General features: G+C 45.6%; 3 non-coding genes across 3 annotated transcripts; all 3 read right to left on the bottom strand.

Annotated features, from left to right (window-relative positions):
- trnaf-gaa (transfer RNA phenylalanine (anticodon GAA)) lies at positions 1-73 on the bottom strand. Its single transcript has one exon. It is a non-coding gene; the product is annotated as a tRNA-Phe (tRNA).
- A 3,191-nt stretch (positions 74-3,264) lies between these two features.
- On the bottom strand, positions 3,265-3,346 carry trnal-uag (transfer RNA leucine (anticodon UAG)). Its single transcript has one exon. It is a non-coding gene; the product is annotated as a tRNA-Leu (tRNA).
- A 6,194-nt stretch (positions 3,347-9,540) lies between these two features.
- trnad-guc (transfer RNA aspartic acid (anticodon GUC)) lies at positions 9,541-9,612 on the bottom strand. The gene has a single exon. It is a non-coding gene; the product is annotated as a tRNA-Asp (tRNA).
- Positions 9,613-14,069: the final 4,457 nt, after the last annotated feature.

The following is a 14,069-nucleotide window of genomic DNA, read 5'->3' as shown; positions in this document are numbered from 1 at the left end:
GGCCGAAACCCGGGATCGAACCAGGGACCTTTAGATCTTCAGTCTAACGCTCTCCCAACTGAGCTATTTTGGCCCCACATCAAACTAGTTTTTGGGTCATCCTCTTGGAATAAAATATAACCCCGGGTGGAATTGCCCCTCCCGCTCATTCCTCACTTCGGCAGAATGAGACCGACCATCAAGGAGAGATTTTCTGATCCTGTCGTTGAATCTCATTGATATTAAACATTCCTTGAACTCTCTGCCGGGGGGATTCAGAGCTGGGGTTCGCCATGAACCAGCTTCCCCTCAATTCCCAGCTTTATCAGTGAATCGCCCAACAAACGATCGACAGAGCTCAGGTGAAATTAATAATAAAAACAGAAAATGCGGGAAACACTCAGCAGGTGAGGCAGCATCTGTGGAGAGAGAAACATCCTTTCAGGTCGATGACCTTTCATCAGAACTCTCCCCACAGACGCTGCCTGACCTGCTGAGTATTTCCAGCATTTTCTGTTTTTACTTCAGATTCCCAGCATCTGCAGCATTTTGCTTTTGTTTTACAGCTTGTATTAATGTTCTGCTGATGATATCTTAATATTATCTTGTTTTTGGCCACTTTAATCCGGTTCATGGACAAATTCTTCCATCATCCCTTCTCCCACATCGCTTCTCTCTCTCATTCATTCTTTTCTCCTTTCAATCCAGAAGAGGGCGGGAATCAGAGCTCACCCCCCGAACCCTCCGCACACAGACCCCCGTCTACCACTCCGTGTGATCCAAGAGACAATTCAATACATTACACTGTATGAACACAGAAAGCTGACACACCAGGGGTGACCGCACGGTGTTGGACACGGAGTGAAATGAGCTGAAGTGTTTATAAAAAGTTACAGATCACAACAGGCGTCTCTGTCTCTCTCCGCCATCCCGGCCCGTGCTGTGTTATCCGTTCTCACCCAATGTGTTACTGGTAATTTTGTGGAAGTGCATGACGGGATACTTGACCATATTAACTCTTTATTAACTCACATGATAGGATTAGCCACAAACACAAAGTAAGCACAATTGTGTAATTGCGTTTGAGCCTTGGTATGTTGATAATTAGGCCTAGCACAGCCTGGCCTTCCTTGAGATAAGGACAGAATATAATAATAATAGAGCTGATGAATGGCCATGAAGCCTTGAGACTGGCTCCAGCCTTACTGATAACAAGGAACAGGAATGTAGAGAGAAAGAAAAGAGCTGACATCTGCTCAGGCCGACGTGATGGCTCTGGATTTTCGGGGGCTGGCTCACTACTTGATTGACCAACTACCTGAGCCAATAAAGAATGTACGTGTACGCCCATATTCTTAACAGGTGGGCGTTGCCTAATGAATTGTATAAACATGAGCTGTTTCATTGACTCGGCGAAGTTGCACCCTCAACCATTGTATGAGATGCACTTCCACTTGTATACAAGTTGGGGTTCAATAAAGTTTCTCATTCTACTTCTTGTTTGGGTGTTAATGCATTTGTATAGTGTTAAGTTTCGACAGTTTTCAGCAACATCATTGAATGTGGCAGCACAAGTTGGTGAAGCTGTTAAAACAGCATCCGGTTCCTTGGCTTAATAATAGAGAAATAGAGCACAAAAGCAAGGAAGTTATGTGAAACGTTTATAAATCATTGTTCAGGCCTCATCTGAAGTATTGTGTCCAATTCTGGGCACTATAATTTATTAAGGAGGTCAAGGTCTTGGAGAGGATGGAGAGGAGATTTCCCAGAATTATACCAGGGATGGGGTTTAGTTGTGTGGAGAGACTCGAGAACCTGGGATTGTTCTGCTTCGAGCAATGAAGGTTAAGGGTAGAAGTAATCCACGTGTTCAAAATTAAGAGGGGTTTTGATCGAGTAAATAAGGAGAAACTTCACCCACTGGCGGGAGGGTCGGCAACCAACGGACGCAGATTTAAGATAATTGGTAAAAGAACGAGAAGAGAAATAAGGAGATTTTTTTTACACAGCGAATTGTTATGATCTGGAACGCACTGCCTTAAAGGATGGTGGAGCTCGATTCAATCGTAACTTTAAAAGGAGAATTGGATAAATACTTGAGTATCTCTCCACAGATACTACCTGACCTGCTGAGTGTTGCCAGCAGTTTCTGGGTTTATTTTTGAGTTTTCACTATCGCAGTTTTCCTGACAACCTGCAACTTGCCTCAAGGACGCAGCTTCAAGCACAACTTTCTTGTGCTCTTCTCACACACAAGATCACACTTTACTTTCCGACACACGCGCTTTAAAATCTGGTGTTTCCGCACACAGCGTCCTGCACCACGAGAATTTGAAAGACCTTTCGCTCATGGCCTGTAATCGCTCCTTTTTCCCCACAGGCGCTCTTTACATTTATCCTCTACTCGATTCAATCGCATGTTTCAACAGAACTATTAAGATCAAGGCGGAACACTTCCGATCTTACCGCATCGCCCCAACTTGCCAAATGTGAACCTTTCAACCGCCATTCGCAGCTCTGTTACGCTGCCCGTCACTCACGCACATCAACTGCTGAGAGAAAAGAGCCAACAAGCATCAAAACAAAAACCAGTTCTTCAGTTACCATCCCCTGGATCACAAGATTCCCCAAGTAAATTTCGTGAACATTCGGGCGGCTGTCTTTCCAGAGACCAGCCCTGCTTTCGTCGTGTTTGTCTGTCGAGCGGTCACGCAGATCGAAATGTATCGACTGATTTCAAGGCACAAATGAACATTGGTGTGAATGGGACATGTGCCCAATAGAAACAGCGGTCGGAGCAGAACAAACTTAAAGGAGTGAGATCGTGAAAGTGAATGTTAGAGTCGGCAATGGAGCAGGAAAGTGTCCATGAAATGGGAGGAGGAAAGGAAAGGCGGCCTCTTGACTGTGGAAGGAAGAAAAAGCTGGGAGAAGAGGCGGGTTTGAACTGTGGAACATCAAGTACAGGCATGTGAGAGAGGTGGAATTTGACGGAATTGAAAGGTTTCACCAAAACATTTTCCTTTCATGTTCTGAAGATTGATTTCTTGCTGCATCCTCTCAGCACATGTGGGAAAGGAAAAAATCGGGAAATGAAACTCTGTGGAGACTCGGATTCGCACCGATGTTACTGCGACCACAACGCAGAGTGTTAATCACAAAACGATCACGACGCAGCACATGAGGTGTGGCAGTTGTGCCCCAACAACATTAATGGCACGCATGACACTGCTGAGAAAAGAAAGATTTTGGTGATGAGGCTAAAATAATGAACAGCTCAAATTGTGGCAGCGGTGGGATTCGAACCCACGCCCCCGCAGAGACTGGAGCCTAAATCCAGCGCCTTAGACCGCTCGGCCACGCTACCGCTTCACAAGGGTGTTGTCCAGAATCTCGGAACTGGTGATTGAAAAGCGGCTTTCCGACTCTGACCTTTGAGTCCAAGATTTTTGCCTTGAAAGAATCAAATAAAAGGGCTTTCTTTGCACTGTTCTTGCGACCAGGTGGCTGAGTGGTTGAGGTGATGGACTGCTAATCCATTGAGCTTTGTCAGCATGGTTTTGTATCCCAGCCGCGCCATTACTGCCTTTTTTTAATCGTTCATGGGATGTGGGCGTCGCTGGCGAAGCCACCATTTATTGCCCATCCCTAATTGCCCTTGAGAAGGTGGTGGTGAGCCGCCTTTTTGAACTGTTGCAGTCCACGTGGTGAAGGTTCTCCCACAGTGCTGTTAGGGAGGGAGTTTCAGGATTTTGACCCAGCGACAATGAAGGAACGGTGATATATTTCCAAGTCGGGATGGTGTGTGACTTGGAGGGGATCGTGCAGGTGGTGTTATTCCCATGTGCCTGCTGCTCTTGTCCTTCTAGATGTTAGAGGTCGTGGGTTTGGGAGGTGCTGTCGAAGAAGCCTTGGCGAGTTGCTGCAGTGCATCCTGTGGATGGTACACACTGCAGCCACAGTGCGCCGGTGGTGAAGGGATTGAATGTTTAGGGTGGTGGATGGGGTGCCAATCAAGTGGGCTACTTTGTCCTGGATGGTGTCGAGCTTCTTGAGTGTTGTTGGAGCTGCACTCATCCAGGCAAGTGGAGAGTATTTCATCACACTCCTGACTTGTGCCTTGTCGATGGTGGAAAGGCTTTGGGGAGTCCGGAGGTGGGTCACTCACCACAGAATTTCCCAGCTTCTGGCCTAATCGTGTAGCCACAGTATTTATATGGCTGGTCCAGTTAAGTTTCTGGTCAATGGCGACACCCAGGATGTTGATGGTGGGGGATTCGGCGATGGTAGTGCCGTTGAATGTCAAGGGGAGGTGGTCAGACTCTCTCTTGTTGGAGATTGTCATTGCCTGGCAATTGTCTGGCATGAATGTTACTTGCTACTTATGAGCCCAAGCCTGGATATTGTCCAGGTCTTGCTGCATGTGGGCACGGACTGCTTCTTATCTGTGGGTTTGCGAATGGAACTGAACACTGCGCAATCATCAGCAAACATCCCCATTTCTGACCTTATGATGGGGGAAAGGTCATTGATGAAACAGCTGAAGATGGTTGGGCCAAAGACACTGCCCTGAGGAACTCCTGCAGCAATGTCCTGGGGCTGAGATGATTGGCCTCCAACAACCACTACCATCTTCTTTTGTGCTCCGTCTGACTCCAGCCACTGGAGAGTTTTCCACTGGAGCGGCAGCTGAACGGATGGTCTCAATCTTTGTGACAAAATAGTCCAGGAGCTCCTCGCAATTTTAGTGGTGAGGGTGGAGGAGGCAGGGGGTGCAAGAAGTCGGTTTGTGGTCGAGAAGAGACACCGGGGGTATCTTTGGATTCCTGGATAATCCTGGAATAATGAGCAGTTTTCTGTCTCTCTCTGTTTAGGGCTGGTGAATTCGCCCGGGTCTGTTCACAGCGCGATTCTGCGTTTTATTTCTTCCTCATTATTGTGGTTCTGACATCGAGGTGAGGATTTTAAAATCTGCTCGGAGATCAGTGAAATTAAATCGGAGAAAGTGAAAAAGTCCGAGTCAGTTTTTCACCGTATTTTCTTCATCCAATATTGCTGATAAATGAAAGTGAAGCTTCTAAAGGCAGACCTTCCCGTCGGGGAATTGACCCCAGTCTCCAGGGTGATAGACACTGATACTCACCATGATACTAACGAGGAACTGGTGCCGGAAGGGGATGTCCGTTCACCACAGATGCTTCACGTTTCAGTAAATCTGTTTGAACTATTCTTTTGATGACAGTTTGTTTAACTTTCCACGGACCACTGTTGAAAGAAGAATTACCGACCACTTTTCCGTCTCATGTTGGATCATGATGTGGGGAGCGCGGGACAGAGTGAGACAGAGAAAGACCGACTCAAGAAAACATAGAAAATATGAGGCACATACACAGACAGATAGACACAGACACGCATACACATGGAGTGACTCAGAAATATGGAGAGACAGAACATGGATAATTTGGCTGATATTTGTTCTATTTCTGTCGTAGATTTCGTGAAATCTCACAGATCAATGAGCATAAAACTCGAGGTGTTCAATGCTGTGGAATTTTAATTCACTTCAGAATTATTAATTCCACAAGAAACCTGTTGAATTTTGAAACGCAGAGATGAACACGTTGATAAATGACGGGATCTGAAGTCTCTCAGATTCGAACCTGTGCGAGGGAAATGAATGAAATTTTAATCTGTCACCTTAACCACGAGTCAGTTAAAATCACAATCGCTCTGCATCCAGTCTCCAAACAGTCTCTGTTCAATAATATTCTGAAAGCGACAATCAGCTGTTTATTTTTCTCTGTAGTTTTTTTTAGGAAGAAGCTCGGCGAAGACATAAAATTAAAAGTTGGCGTCTTATAAATGCTCACCACGATAATAGAGAGAAAGAACGAAAGAAAGACAGAGTCAGTTGTTCGTTGTCTAACAAAGAGAAGGAAATGTAAAAGGTTCTTTCAACAGTGGCCCGTGGAAAATTAAACAAACTGTCATCAAATAAATCGTTGAAGAAATTCACTGACACATGAAGCATTTTTAACACCATCTGGGGTGAGTGTAGAATCAATGCAGTAATTCATCGTTAGTCCAGTGGTGAGTATCCCCCCCTGTCACGCCGGAGACCGGGGTCCAATTCCCCGACGAGGACGTAAAATTTTCGCCGCCTGTCAAAGTTTTTATCTGCAACATTGGATGTGGAAAATGCAGTGTGAAACTGACTCGGAGATTCCCACTTTCCTCAATTTAAATGAACTGATAGTCCAGCGGTTTTAAAATCTGCTCTCCGCGTCACTCTTCACCTCGATCTAAGACTTGCTTCTGTGATGGTGGGGATATCGGGAGGAGGCCGAGATGGATCATCCACTCGGCACTTCTGGCTGAAGATGGTTGCTCACAGTTCAGCCTTGTCTTTTGCACTCACGTGCTGGGCTTTACCATCATTGAGGATGGGGATGTTCACAGAGCCTCCTCCCGTTCGTTGTTTAATTGACCACCACCATTCACAACTGGGTGTGGCAGGACTGCAGAAGATCCGTTGGTTGTGGGATTGCTTTGCTCTGTCTATAGCATGCTGCTTCTGCTGTTTGGCAAGTAGTCCTGTGTTACTTTCAGGTTATTGGAGGGTGTATGTTTGTGTGTACATGCGGTGTGTCTGTGTGTGAGTGTGTATGTAGCTATGGATGTGTGTGTTTGTGTATGTGTGAATATGTCTGCGTGTGTCTCACTTTTTCTACCCGTTTCTGAGTGTCTCTCTCTTTCTTTCTTTCTGTCACTTTTTCCCTGTTCCCCACATAATTTTTCTCTGGACCTTGACTAACAAAGAGATAGAAAATAAGTCTTCTTTCAACAGTGGTGCGTGGAACGTTAAACAAACTGTCATCAAAGAAGTCGTTAAAATAGATTCACTGAAACATGCATCCTTTTCATTGCTGTATGTGAGATCTTCCGAGTCGGTTTTCTCATCTGCGCCTGTTCCGAGACCTGTCTCTCTCTGCATCTCCGTCTTTTTTCTTTCTGAATGTCTCTCTCTCTCTCTGTCGATTGGTCTCTCCCTGTCTCGGGCTGGTGACTCAGACCCGGTCTGTCCACAGTGCGATTCTGCATTTTATTTTTTGTCGATCATTGTGGTTCTGACATCGAGCTGAAGCGTGAGGCAGAGAGCAGATTTTAAAATCACTGTGGAATCAAATTGTGGAAGTGGGAAAGGCCGAGTTAGTTTTTCTTTGTATTTTCAACATCCAACATAAATTAAAGTGAAGCTTCGAAAGCAGCAATAACCTCCTCGTTGGGGAATTGAACCCCGGTCTCCCGCGTGACAGGCGGGGATACTCACCACTATACTAACGAGGAATTGATGCTGGTTGTGATCGTACATTCACCACAGATGCTTCATGTTTTACTGACTCTTTTTGAACTACTATTTGTTGACAGTTTGTTTAATTTTTCATGGGCCACTGTTGAAAGACGGAGATGCAGAGAGGGACAGGTCTCGGAACAGGCGCAGATGAGAAAGCAGACTCGGAAGATCTTCTCTTTGTTCGATTATGTCCAGAGTAAAATTATGTGGGGAGCGCGGGAGATAGTGGGAGAGAAAGAAGGAGAAACAGATGCATTCAGGAAAACATGGAAAATGTGAGACACACACAGACACACGCATGCATCGACAGACAGATACATACACACACAGAAAGACACACCTACACAAAGAAACACACACATACATATGAACATACAGTAACTTAGACATACGGAGAGACAGACCATAGGTAATTTGGACGATTTTTAAAATTCTTTCATGGGATGTGGGCATTGCTGGCAAGGCCAGCAGGTATTGCTCATCCCTAATTGCCCTTGAGAAGGTGGTGGTGAGCCTCCTTCTTCAACCGCTGCAGTCTGTGTGGTGAAGGTTCACCCACAGTGCTGTCAGATGGGGTGTTCCAGGATTTTGACGCAGCGACGATGAACTTCCAATTCAGGATGGTGTGTGAATTGAAAGGGATGTGCAGGTGGTGTTGTTCCCGTGCACCTGCTGCCCTTTTCCTTCTCGGTGGTCGATGTCGCGGGTACTTTTGTGCTCGGTATGACTCCAGAAACTGGAGAGTTTTCCACTGGAGCGGAAGCTGAACAGATGGTCTCAATCTTAGTGACAGAATAGTCCATGAGCTCCTCGCAATTTTTGTGGTGAAGGTGGAGGAGGCAGGGGTGGGAGGGGGGTCCAATAAGTCGTTTTGTCTCGAGAAGAGATACCGGGGATATCTTTGCATTCCAGGATGATCCTGGAATAGTGAACAGTTTTCTGTCTCTCTCTGTTTCGGGCTGGTGAATTAACCCAGGTCTGATCACAGAGCGATTCTGCGTTTTATTTCTTCCTCATTATTGTGGTTCTGACATCGAGGTGAAGAGTGAGGCAGAGAACAGATTTTAAAATTGCTGGAATATCAGTGAAATTAAATCATGGAAAGTGGAAAAGTCCGACTCAGTTTTTCATTGTATTTTCCTCATCCGATGTTGCAGGTAAATGAAAGTGAAGCTTCTAAAGGCAGACCTTCCCGTCGGGGAATTGACCCCAGTCTCCAGGGTGATTGACACTGATACTCACCATGATACTAACGAGGAACTGGTGCCGGAAGGGGATGTACGTTCACCACAGATGCTTCACGTTTCAGTGAATCTGTTTGAACTGTTCATTTGATGACAGTTTGTTTAACTTTCCACGGACCACTGTTGAAAGAAAAATTACCGACCACTTTTGCATCACATGTTGGATCATGATGTGGGTAACGCGGGAGAGAGTGAGACAGAAAGAGACAGATCTTCTCAGGAAAATATAGAAAATATGAGGCACATACACAGACAGACACACAGAAACAGACACACATACACATGGAGTGACTCAGAAATACTGAGAGTCAGAATATGGATAATTTGGCTGATTTTTGTCGTAGATTTCGTAAAATCTTGCAGATTAATTAAAATAAGCATAAAACTCGAGGTGTTAAAAGCCGTGGAATTTTAATTCACTCTGTTTGTGTGTGTGTTTATGTAGCTATGAATGTGTGTGTTTGTGTATGTGTGAATATGACTATGTCTGTCTCACTTGTTATACGGGTTTCTGAGTGTCTCTCTTTCTTTCTTTCTGTCACTTTTTCCCTGCTCACCACATCATTTTCCTCTGGACCTTGACTAACAAAGAGATAGAAAGTAAGTCTTCCTTCAACAGTGGCACGCGGAAAGTTAAACAAATTGTCATCAAAGAAGTAGTTAAAATAGATTCACTGAAACGTGCATCCTTTTCATTGCTGTATGTGAGATCTTTCATGTCTGCGCCTGTTCCGAGACCTGTCTCTCTCTGTTTCGGGCTGGTGACAGCGCGATTCTGCGTTTTATTTCTTGCCCATCATTGTGGTTCTCACATCGAGCTGAAGCGTGAGGCAGAGAGCAGATTTTTAAAATCGCTGTGAAATCAATTTGTGGAAGTGGGAAAGGCCGAGTCAGTTTTTCATTGTATTTTCAACATCCAATATTGCAGATAAATGAAAGTGAAGCTTCGAAAGCAGCAATAACCTCCTCGTCGGGGAATTGAACCCCGGTCTCCCGCGTGACAGGCGGGGATACTCACCACTATACTAACGAGGAAGTGGTGCAGGTTTTTAACGTACATTCGCCACAGATGCTTCACATTTCAGTGAATCTGGTTCGATCAAGGGTTCGATCAAGATGAAATCTCCCTCGACACAGTCACAGAGGATGTAATTTGTGAATTTGACAAGGGTCGTTTCAGTACTGTGGCAGGAGTGGAAGCCTGATTGGAGGGATTCAAACATGGTGTTGTGGGAAAGATGGACACGGAATAAGGAGGCAAAAACACATTGAAGGACTTTGGAGAGGAAAGGGAGGTGGGAGATGGGGCGGTCTTTTGAAAGGACAGAGGGTCAAGGGTGGGTCTTTTGAGAAGGAGGGTGATGACGGCAGATTTGATGAGGAGGGGGCAGTACCTGAGGAGAGGGGACCGTTAACAATGTCAGCAAACATGGGGCCAGGAAAGGAGGTTGTGTATTCAGAAGTTTGGAGGGAATAGGGTCGAGGGAGCAGGAGGTGGGTCTCATGGTCAAGATGAGCTCAGAGAGGGCATGAGGGGAGATAGGAGAGAAACTTGGTGAGCTCGGGGAAGGGAGGGGAACGGCAGAGGCAGCTGAATGGATGGTCTCAATCTTAGTGACAAAGAAGTCCGTGAGCTCCTCGCACTTGTTGTTGGAGGTGAGGGTGGAGAGGGGATGGGAGAGGGGTTTAAGAAGATGGTTTGTAGTGAAGAGAATCCGGGGGTTATCTTTACATTCCAGGATGATCCTGGAATAGTGAGCAGTTTTGTCAGAGGAGACAGGACCCGATAGTGCTTTATGTGGTCCAGCCAGATCTGGCGATGAATGGCCAAAGAATAGACAGTTGGGAATTTGAAAGTGCCGTTGTAAGTGACTTGGGGGGAGAGTTTTTTCCAGGGATGAACACAGAAGGAAGTGGGTTAGTCCCACTCCCCGGCTCTTTCCCCACAGCCCTGTGAATTTTTTCCGGTCAAGTATTTATCCAATTCCCTTTCGAAAGTTACTATTGAACCTGCTTCCACCTCCCTTTCAGGCAGTGCATTCCCGATCATAAAAACTCGCTGCGTAAAAAAATCTCTCCTCATTCCTCCCGCCCGTGGCTTTTTTTCCCATTTATTTTTAATCTGTGTCCTCTGGTTATTAACCCTCCCATCAGTGGAAACAGTTTCTCCTTATTTCGTCTGTCAAAACCTTTCATAATTGTGAACACCTACATTAAATCGCGCCTTAACCTTCTGGGTGTTGTCTCAGTGCCCTTCCTGTTGATTCCTCCTTCCATTCCCATGTGGTCTGGTGGTTAGGATTCCTGGTTTTCCTGCAGGTGGCGTGGGTTCAACTCCCGGTGTAGGAATAACAGCCTTTTAATCCCAGCCTCCCAATTTGCCTGCAGTCCGAGCTATGGCTGCTGCTTCCTCCCTCGCTTCTGTGTCAGTCCCACAATCACACTGAGAAATGAGGCAGACCACAGCTCTTAAAGGGACAGTGCACCAAAAACACAGTCCCACAAGCTGAAGGGAAGCAAGCAACAATCTCCCGACAGGTCACTCAGCAGCTCATGGCCAAGTATTTGTCTACAATCCTTTTAATATTTACTGTAAAGCCCGAGTCTCAGTGAAACACACACAGAACATTCTGGAAACACTGGGAGCTGGAACCCACACCCTTCGAAACGCCAGCCTGACTCCCTGGTGTTACTCTCACACCCGGCAAGTCATGAACCAGATTGTGCCACTCCCAGACTAACTGATGACCACAGCCTCAGCCCTGGATCCCAGTCTGCACCATAACCGCAGCCTGTTTTGCTAACAAGTCTATTATGTGATACTTTATCCTCCCGTAATCTCTCCCTGCATAGAAACTCCCCGACCCATAGAAAGTGGGGTGTGATTCCTGAGTTCATTCTGTGATGTGCATTGGGGGAGTGGGACTGCATGGATTGATCTTCCATAGAGCCGGTAATCACTCGATGGGCCGAATGGACTCCTTCCGTGCTGTAACCTTGCTATGATTCTATGATTCCATATGGGTGGAGAGGGTTACAAGGAAGTGATCAGAGATGGCCTTATCCATGATTGAGACGATGGGAGTAGAGAGGCCACGTGAGATGGCAAGGTCGAGGGGGTGGCCATGAATATGGGTCGGGGAGTTTCTATGCAGGGAGAGATTAAGGGAGGATAAAGTATCACATAATAGACTTGTCAGCAAAATTGAAGCCCATGGGATTAAAGGGACAATGGCAGCGTGGATACAAAATTGGCTAAGGAGCAGTAAACAGAAAGTAGTGGTGAACGGTTGTTTTTCAGACTGGAGGCAAGTATACAGTGGTGTCCCCCAGGGCTCGGTATTAGGACCACTGCTCTTTTTGATATATATTAATGACCGGGACTTGGGTGTACAGGGTATAATTTCAAAGTTCGCAGATGACACGAAACTCAGAAATGTAATAAACAATGTTGAGGATAGTAACAGTCTTCAGGAGGACATGGACAGACTGGTGAAATGGGTAGAAACATGGCAGATGAAATTTAATACAGAGAATTGTGAAGCGATACATTTTGGTAGGAAAAATGAGGAGATGTAATGTAAACTAAATGGAACAATTTTAAATGGAGTGGACGAATAGAGAGACCTGGGGGTGTAGTTACACAAATCTTTGAAGGTGGCAGGACAAATTGAGAAGGCTGTTAAAAAAATCAAGTGGGGCCCTTGGCTTTATTAATTGAGGCACAGAATAGAAAGGAAGGAATTGATACAAAATCTTGATAAAACACTGGTTAGGCCTCAGCTGGAGTATTGTGTTCAATTCTGGGCACCAAACATTAGGAAGGATGTCAAGGCCTTAGAGAGGGTGCAGAGTAGATTTACTAGAATGGTGCCAGGAATGAAGGACTTCAGTTCTGTGGAGAGACTGGAGAAACTGGGGCTGTTCTCCTTAGAACAGAGAACATAAAGTGGAGATTTGATAGAGGTGCTCAAAATTGTGAAGGGTTTTCAAAGAGTAAAGAAGGAGAAACTTTCCAGTTGCAGAAGGGCAGTTCCAGGTCAGATAGGGAGCAAAGCTCCCTCCACACTGTGACATCAAACACTCCCAGGGAAGGTACAGCACGGGATATATCCAGATGTAGCTCCCTCTACACTGTCAAATCAAACACTCACACGGCAGGTACAACACGCGTTAGATACACAGTAATGCTTCCTCGACACTGTGCAGTTTAGATCCCGCCTCAGACTTCAGATAAAAGGTTGGTTTCCTGGACACTCTGCTGGTGTCTCTCTGCATCTCTGTACTCAGTTACACCGCTCTCTACCTCCCTCTGCTGGTGTCTCTCTGTATCGCTGTACTAAGTTACACCGCTCTCTACCTCCCTCTGCTGGTGTCTCTCTGTATCTCTGTACTCAGTTGCACCGCTCTCTCCCTCCGTCTTTTTTCTTTTCTTTTTTTCTTATTTTTCTAAAGAAACTTATGAAATAGGACAATGGAAGTGATTGAATGAAAGGAGGATCAGAAAGATATTGAGTTTTTTTCTGAAAGACATCCAATCGTATCACAACAGCGACTCATTGAATTGGAGTCAGGTGACTGCAGTGTATAAAAGGTGTTGGTTGGTGGGTAAAGGGATAGTTGAGTTGTTTGGTGTCATGGGGGATTTGGTAGTGAGAGGTTTGTTCTCGGTGCTGGTGTTAGTTGGAGTGGTTTGTTGCTCTGATATTTGGGAACAGTTTCGAGGCCAGAGATTTCCATGGAGAAGAGTAAAACCCACCCCTGTGCCCCAGAGAGTCCCTCTCCCTTTGGTTCCCATTTCAGTGTGTCTGAGGGGAGAAGTCTGTCTCCACTGCAGACTGTGATGGTGCAGTGTGGAGAGCAGAACCTGCTGGTGAGGGTAGACATGGATTTATTTGGAACCAGGCACCTGATTAAAGCTACTGACCTGACCCTGGGGACAGCAGGTTGTTGGCCAACTGGGATCCACTCTCAGAACCACACTGTCCTCTTTGATTATGGGCTCCATGAATGTGGCAGCAGATTGCAGGTAATGTGATTCCTCAATTCTTGCTCCAATTTCACTGTGTCGTTTACTGCCCACTCTGAATTCATTCACGTCGGCTGAAACTCCAGCCACTGAGGAGATCCCTGAATGAAATCAGTGTATAAATTCTTGCCCACTGTTAAATATCACCCTGTGTGAAACAACTACTTTATATTGACCTGTTAATCTTAGCTTTATATTTAAAAAGAACTTTAACTTGTCACTGAGGGACTGCATCTTTCTTAAATGGGTCATTACTACTCTCTAACTCTGAGATTCAATTCTATTGACCTTGAACCTTTACCGACATTCCTCCAAACCAGTCTGTTCTTTTGTGCCTCAATTGATTTATCTTTTCCGTGCCTTCTCGTGGATATTCAGGCCTGTTGCCTCAACTTGTGGTCAATGAATGTTCAATGTGGAAGTTCCTGTTGAGACTTCTCTTGACAAATGAAACAAGTGGAAT

Source organism: Heptranchias perlo, chromosome 35 (genome assembly GCF_035084215.1).
Source record: "Heptranchias perlo isolate sHepPer1 chromosome 35, sHepPer1.hap1, whole genome shotgun sequence".
In the NCBI taxonomy this organism is placed as follows: domain Eukaryota; kingdom Metazoa; phylum Chordata; class Chondrichthyes; order Hexanchiformes; family Hexanchidae; genus Heptranchias; species Heptranchias perlo.
Note: the sequence above shows the minus strand (reverse complement) of the source record. Positions and strands in the feature narration are given on the sequence as shown.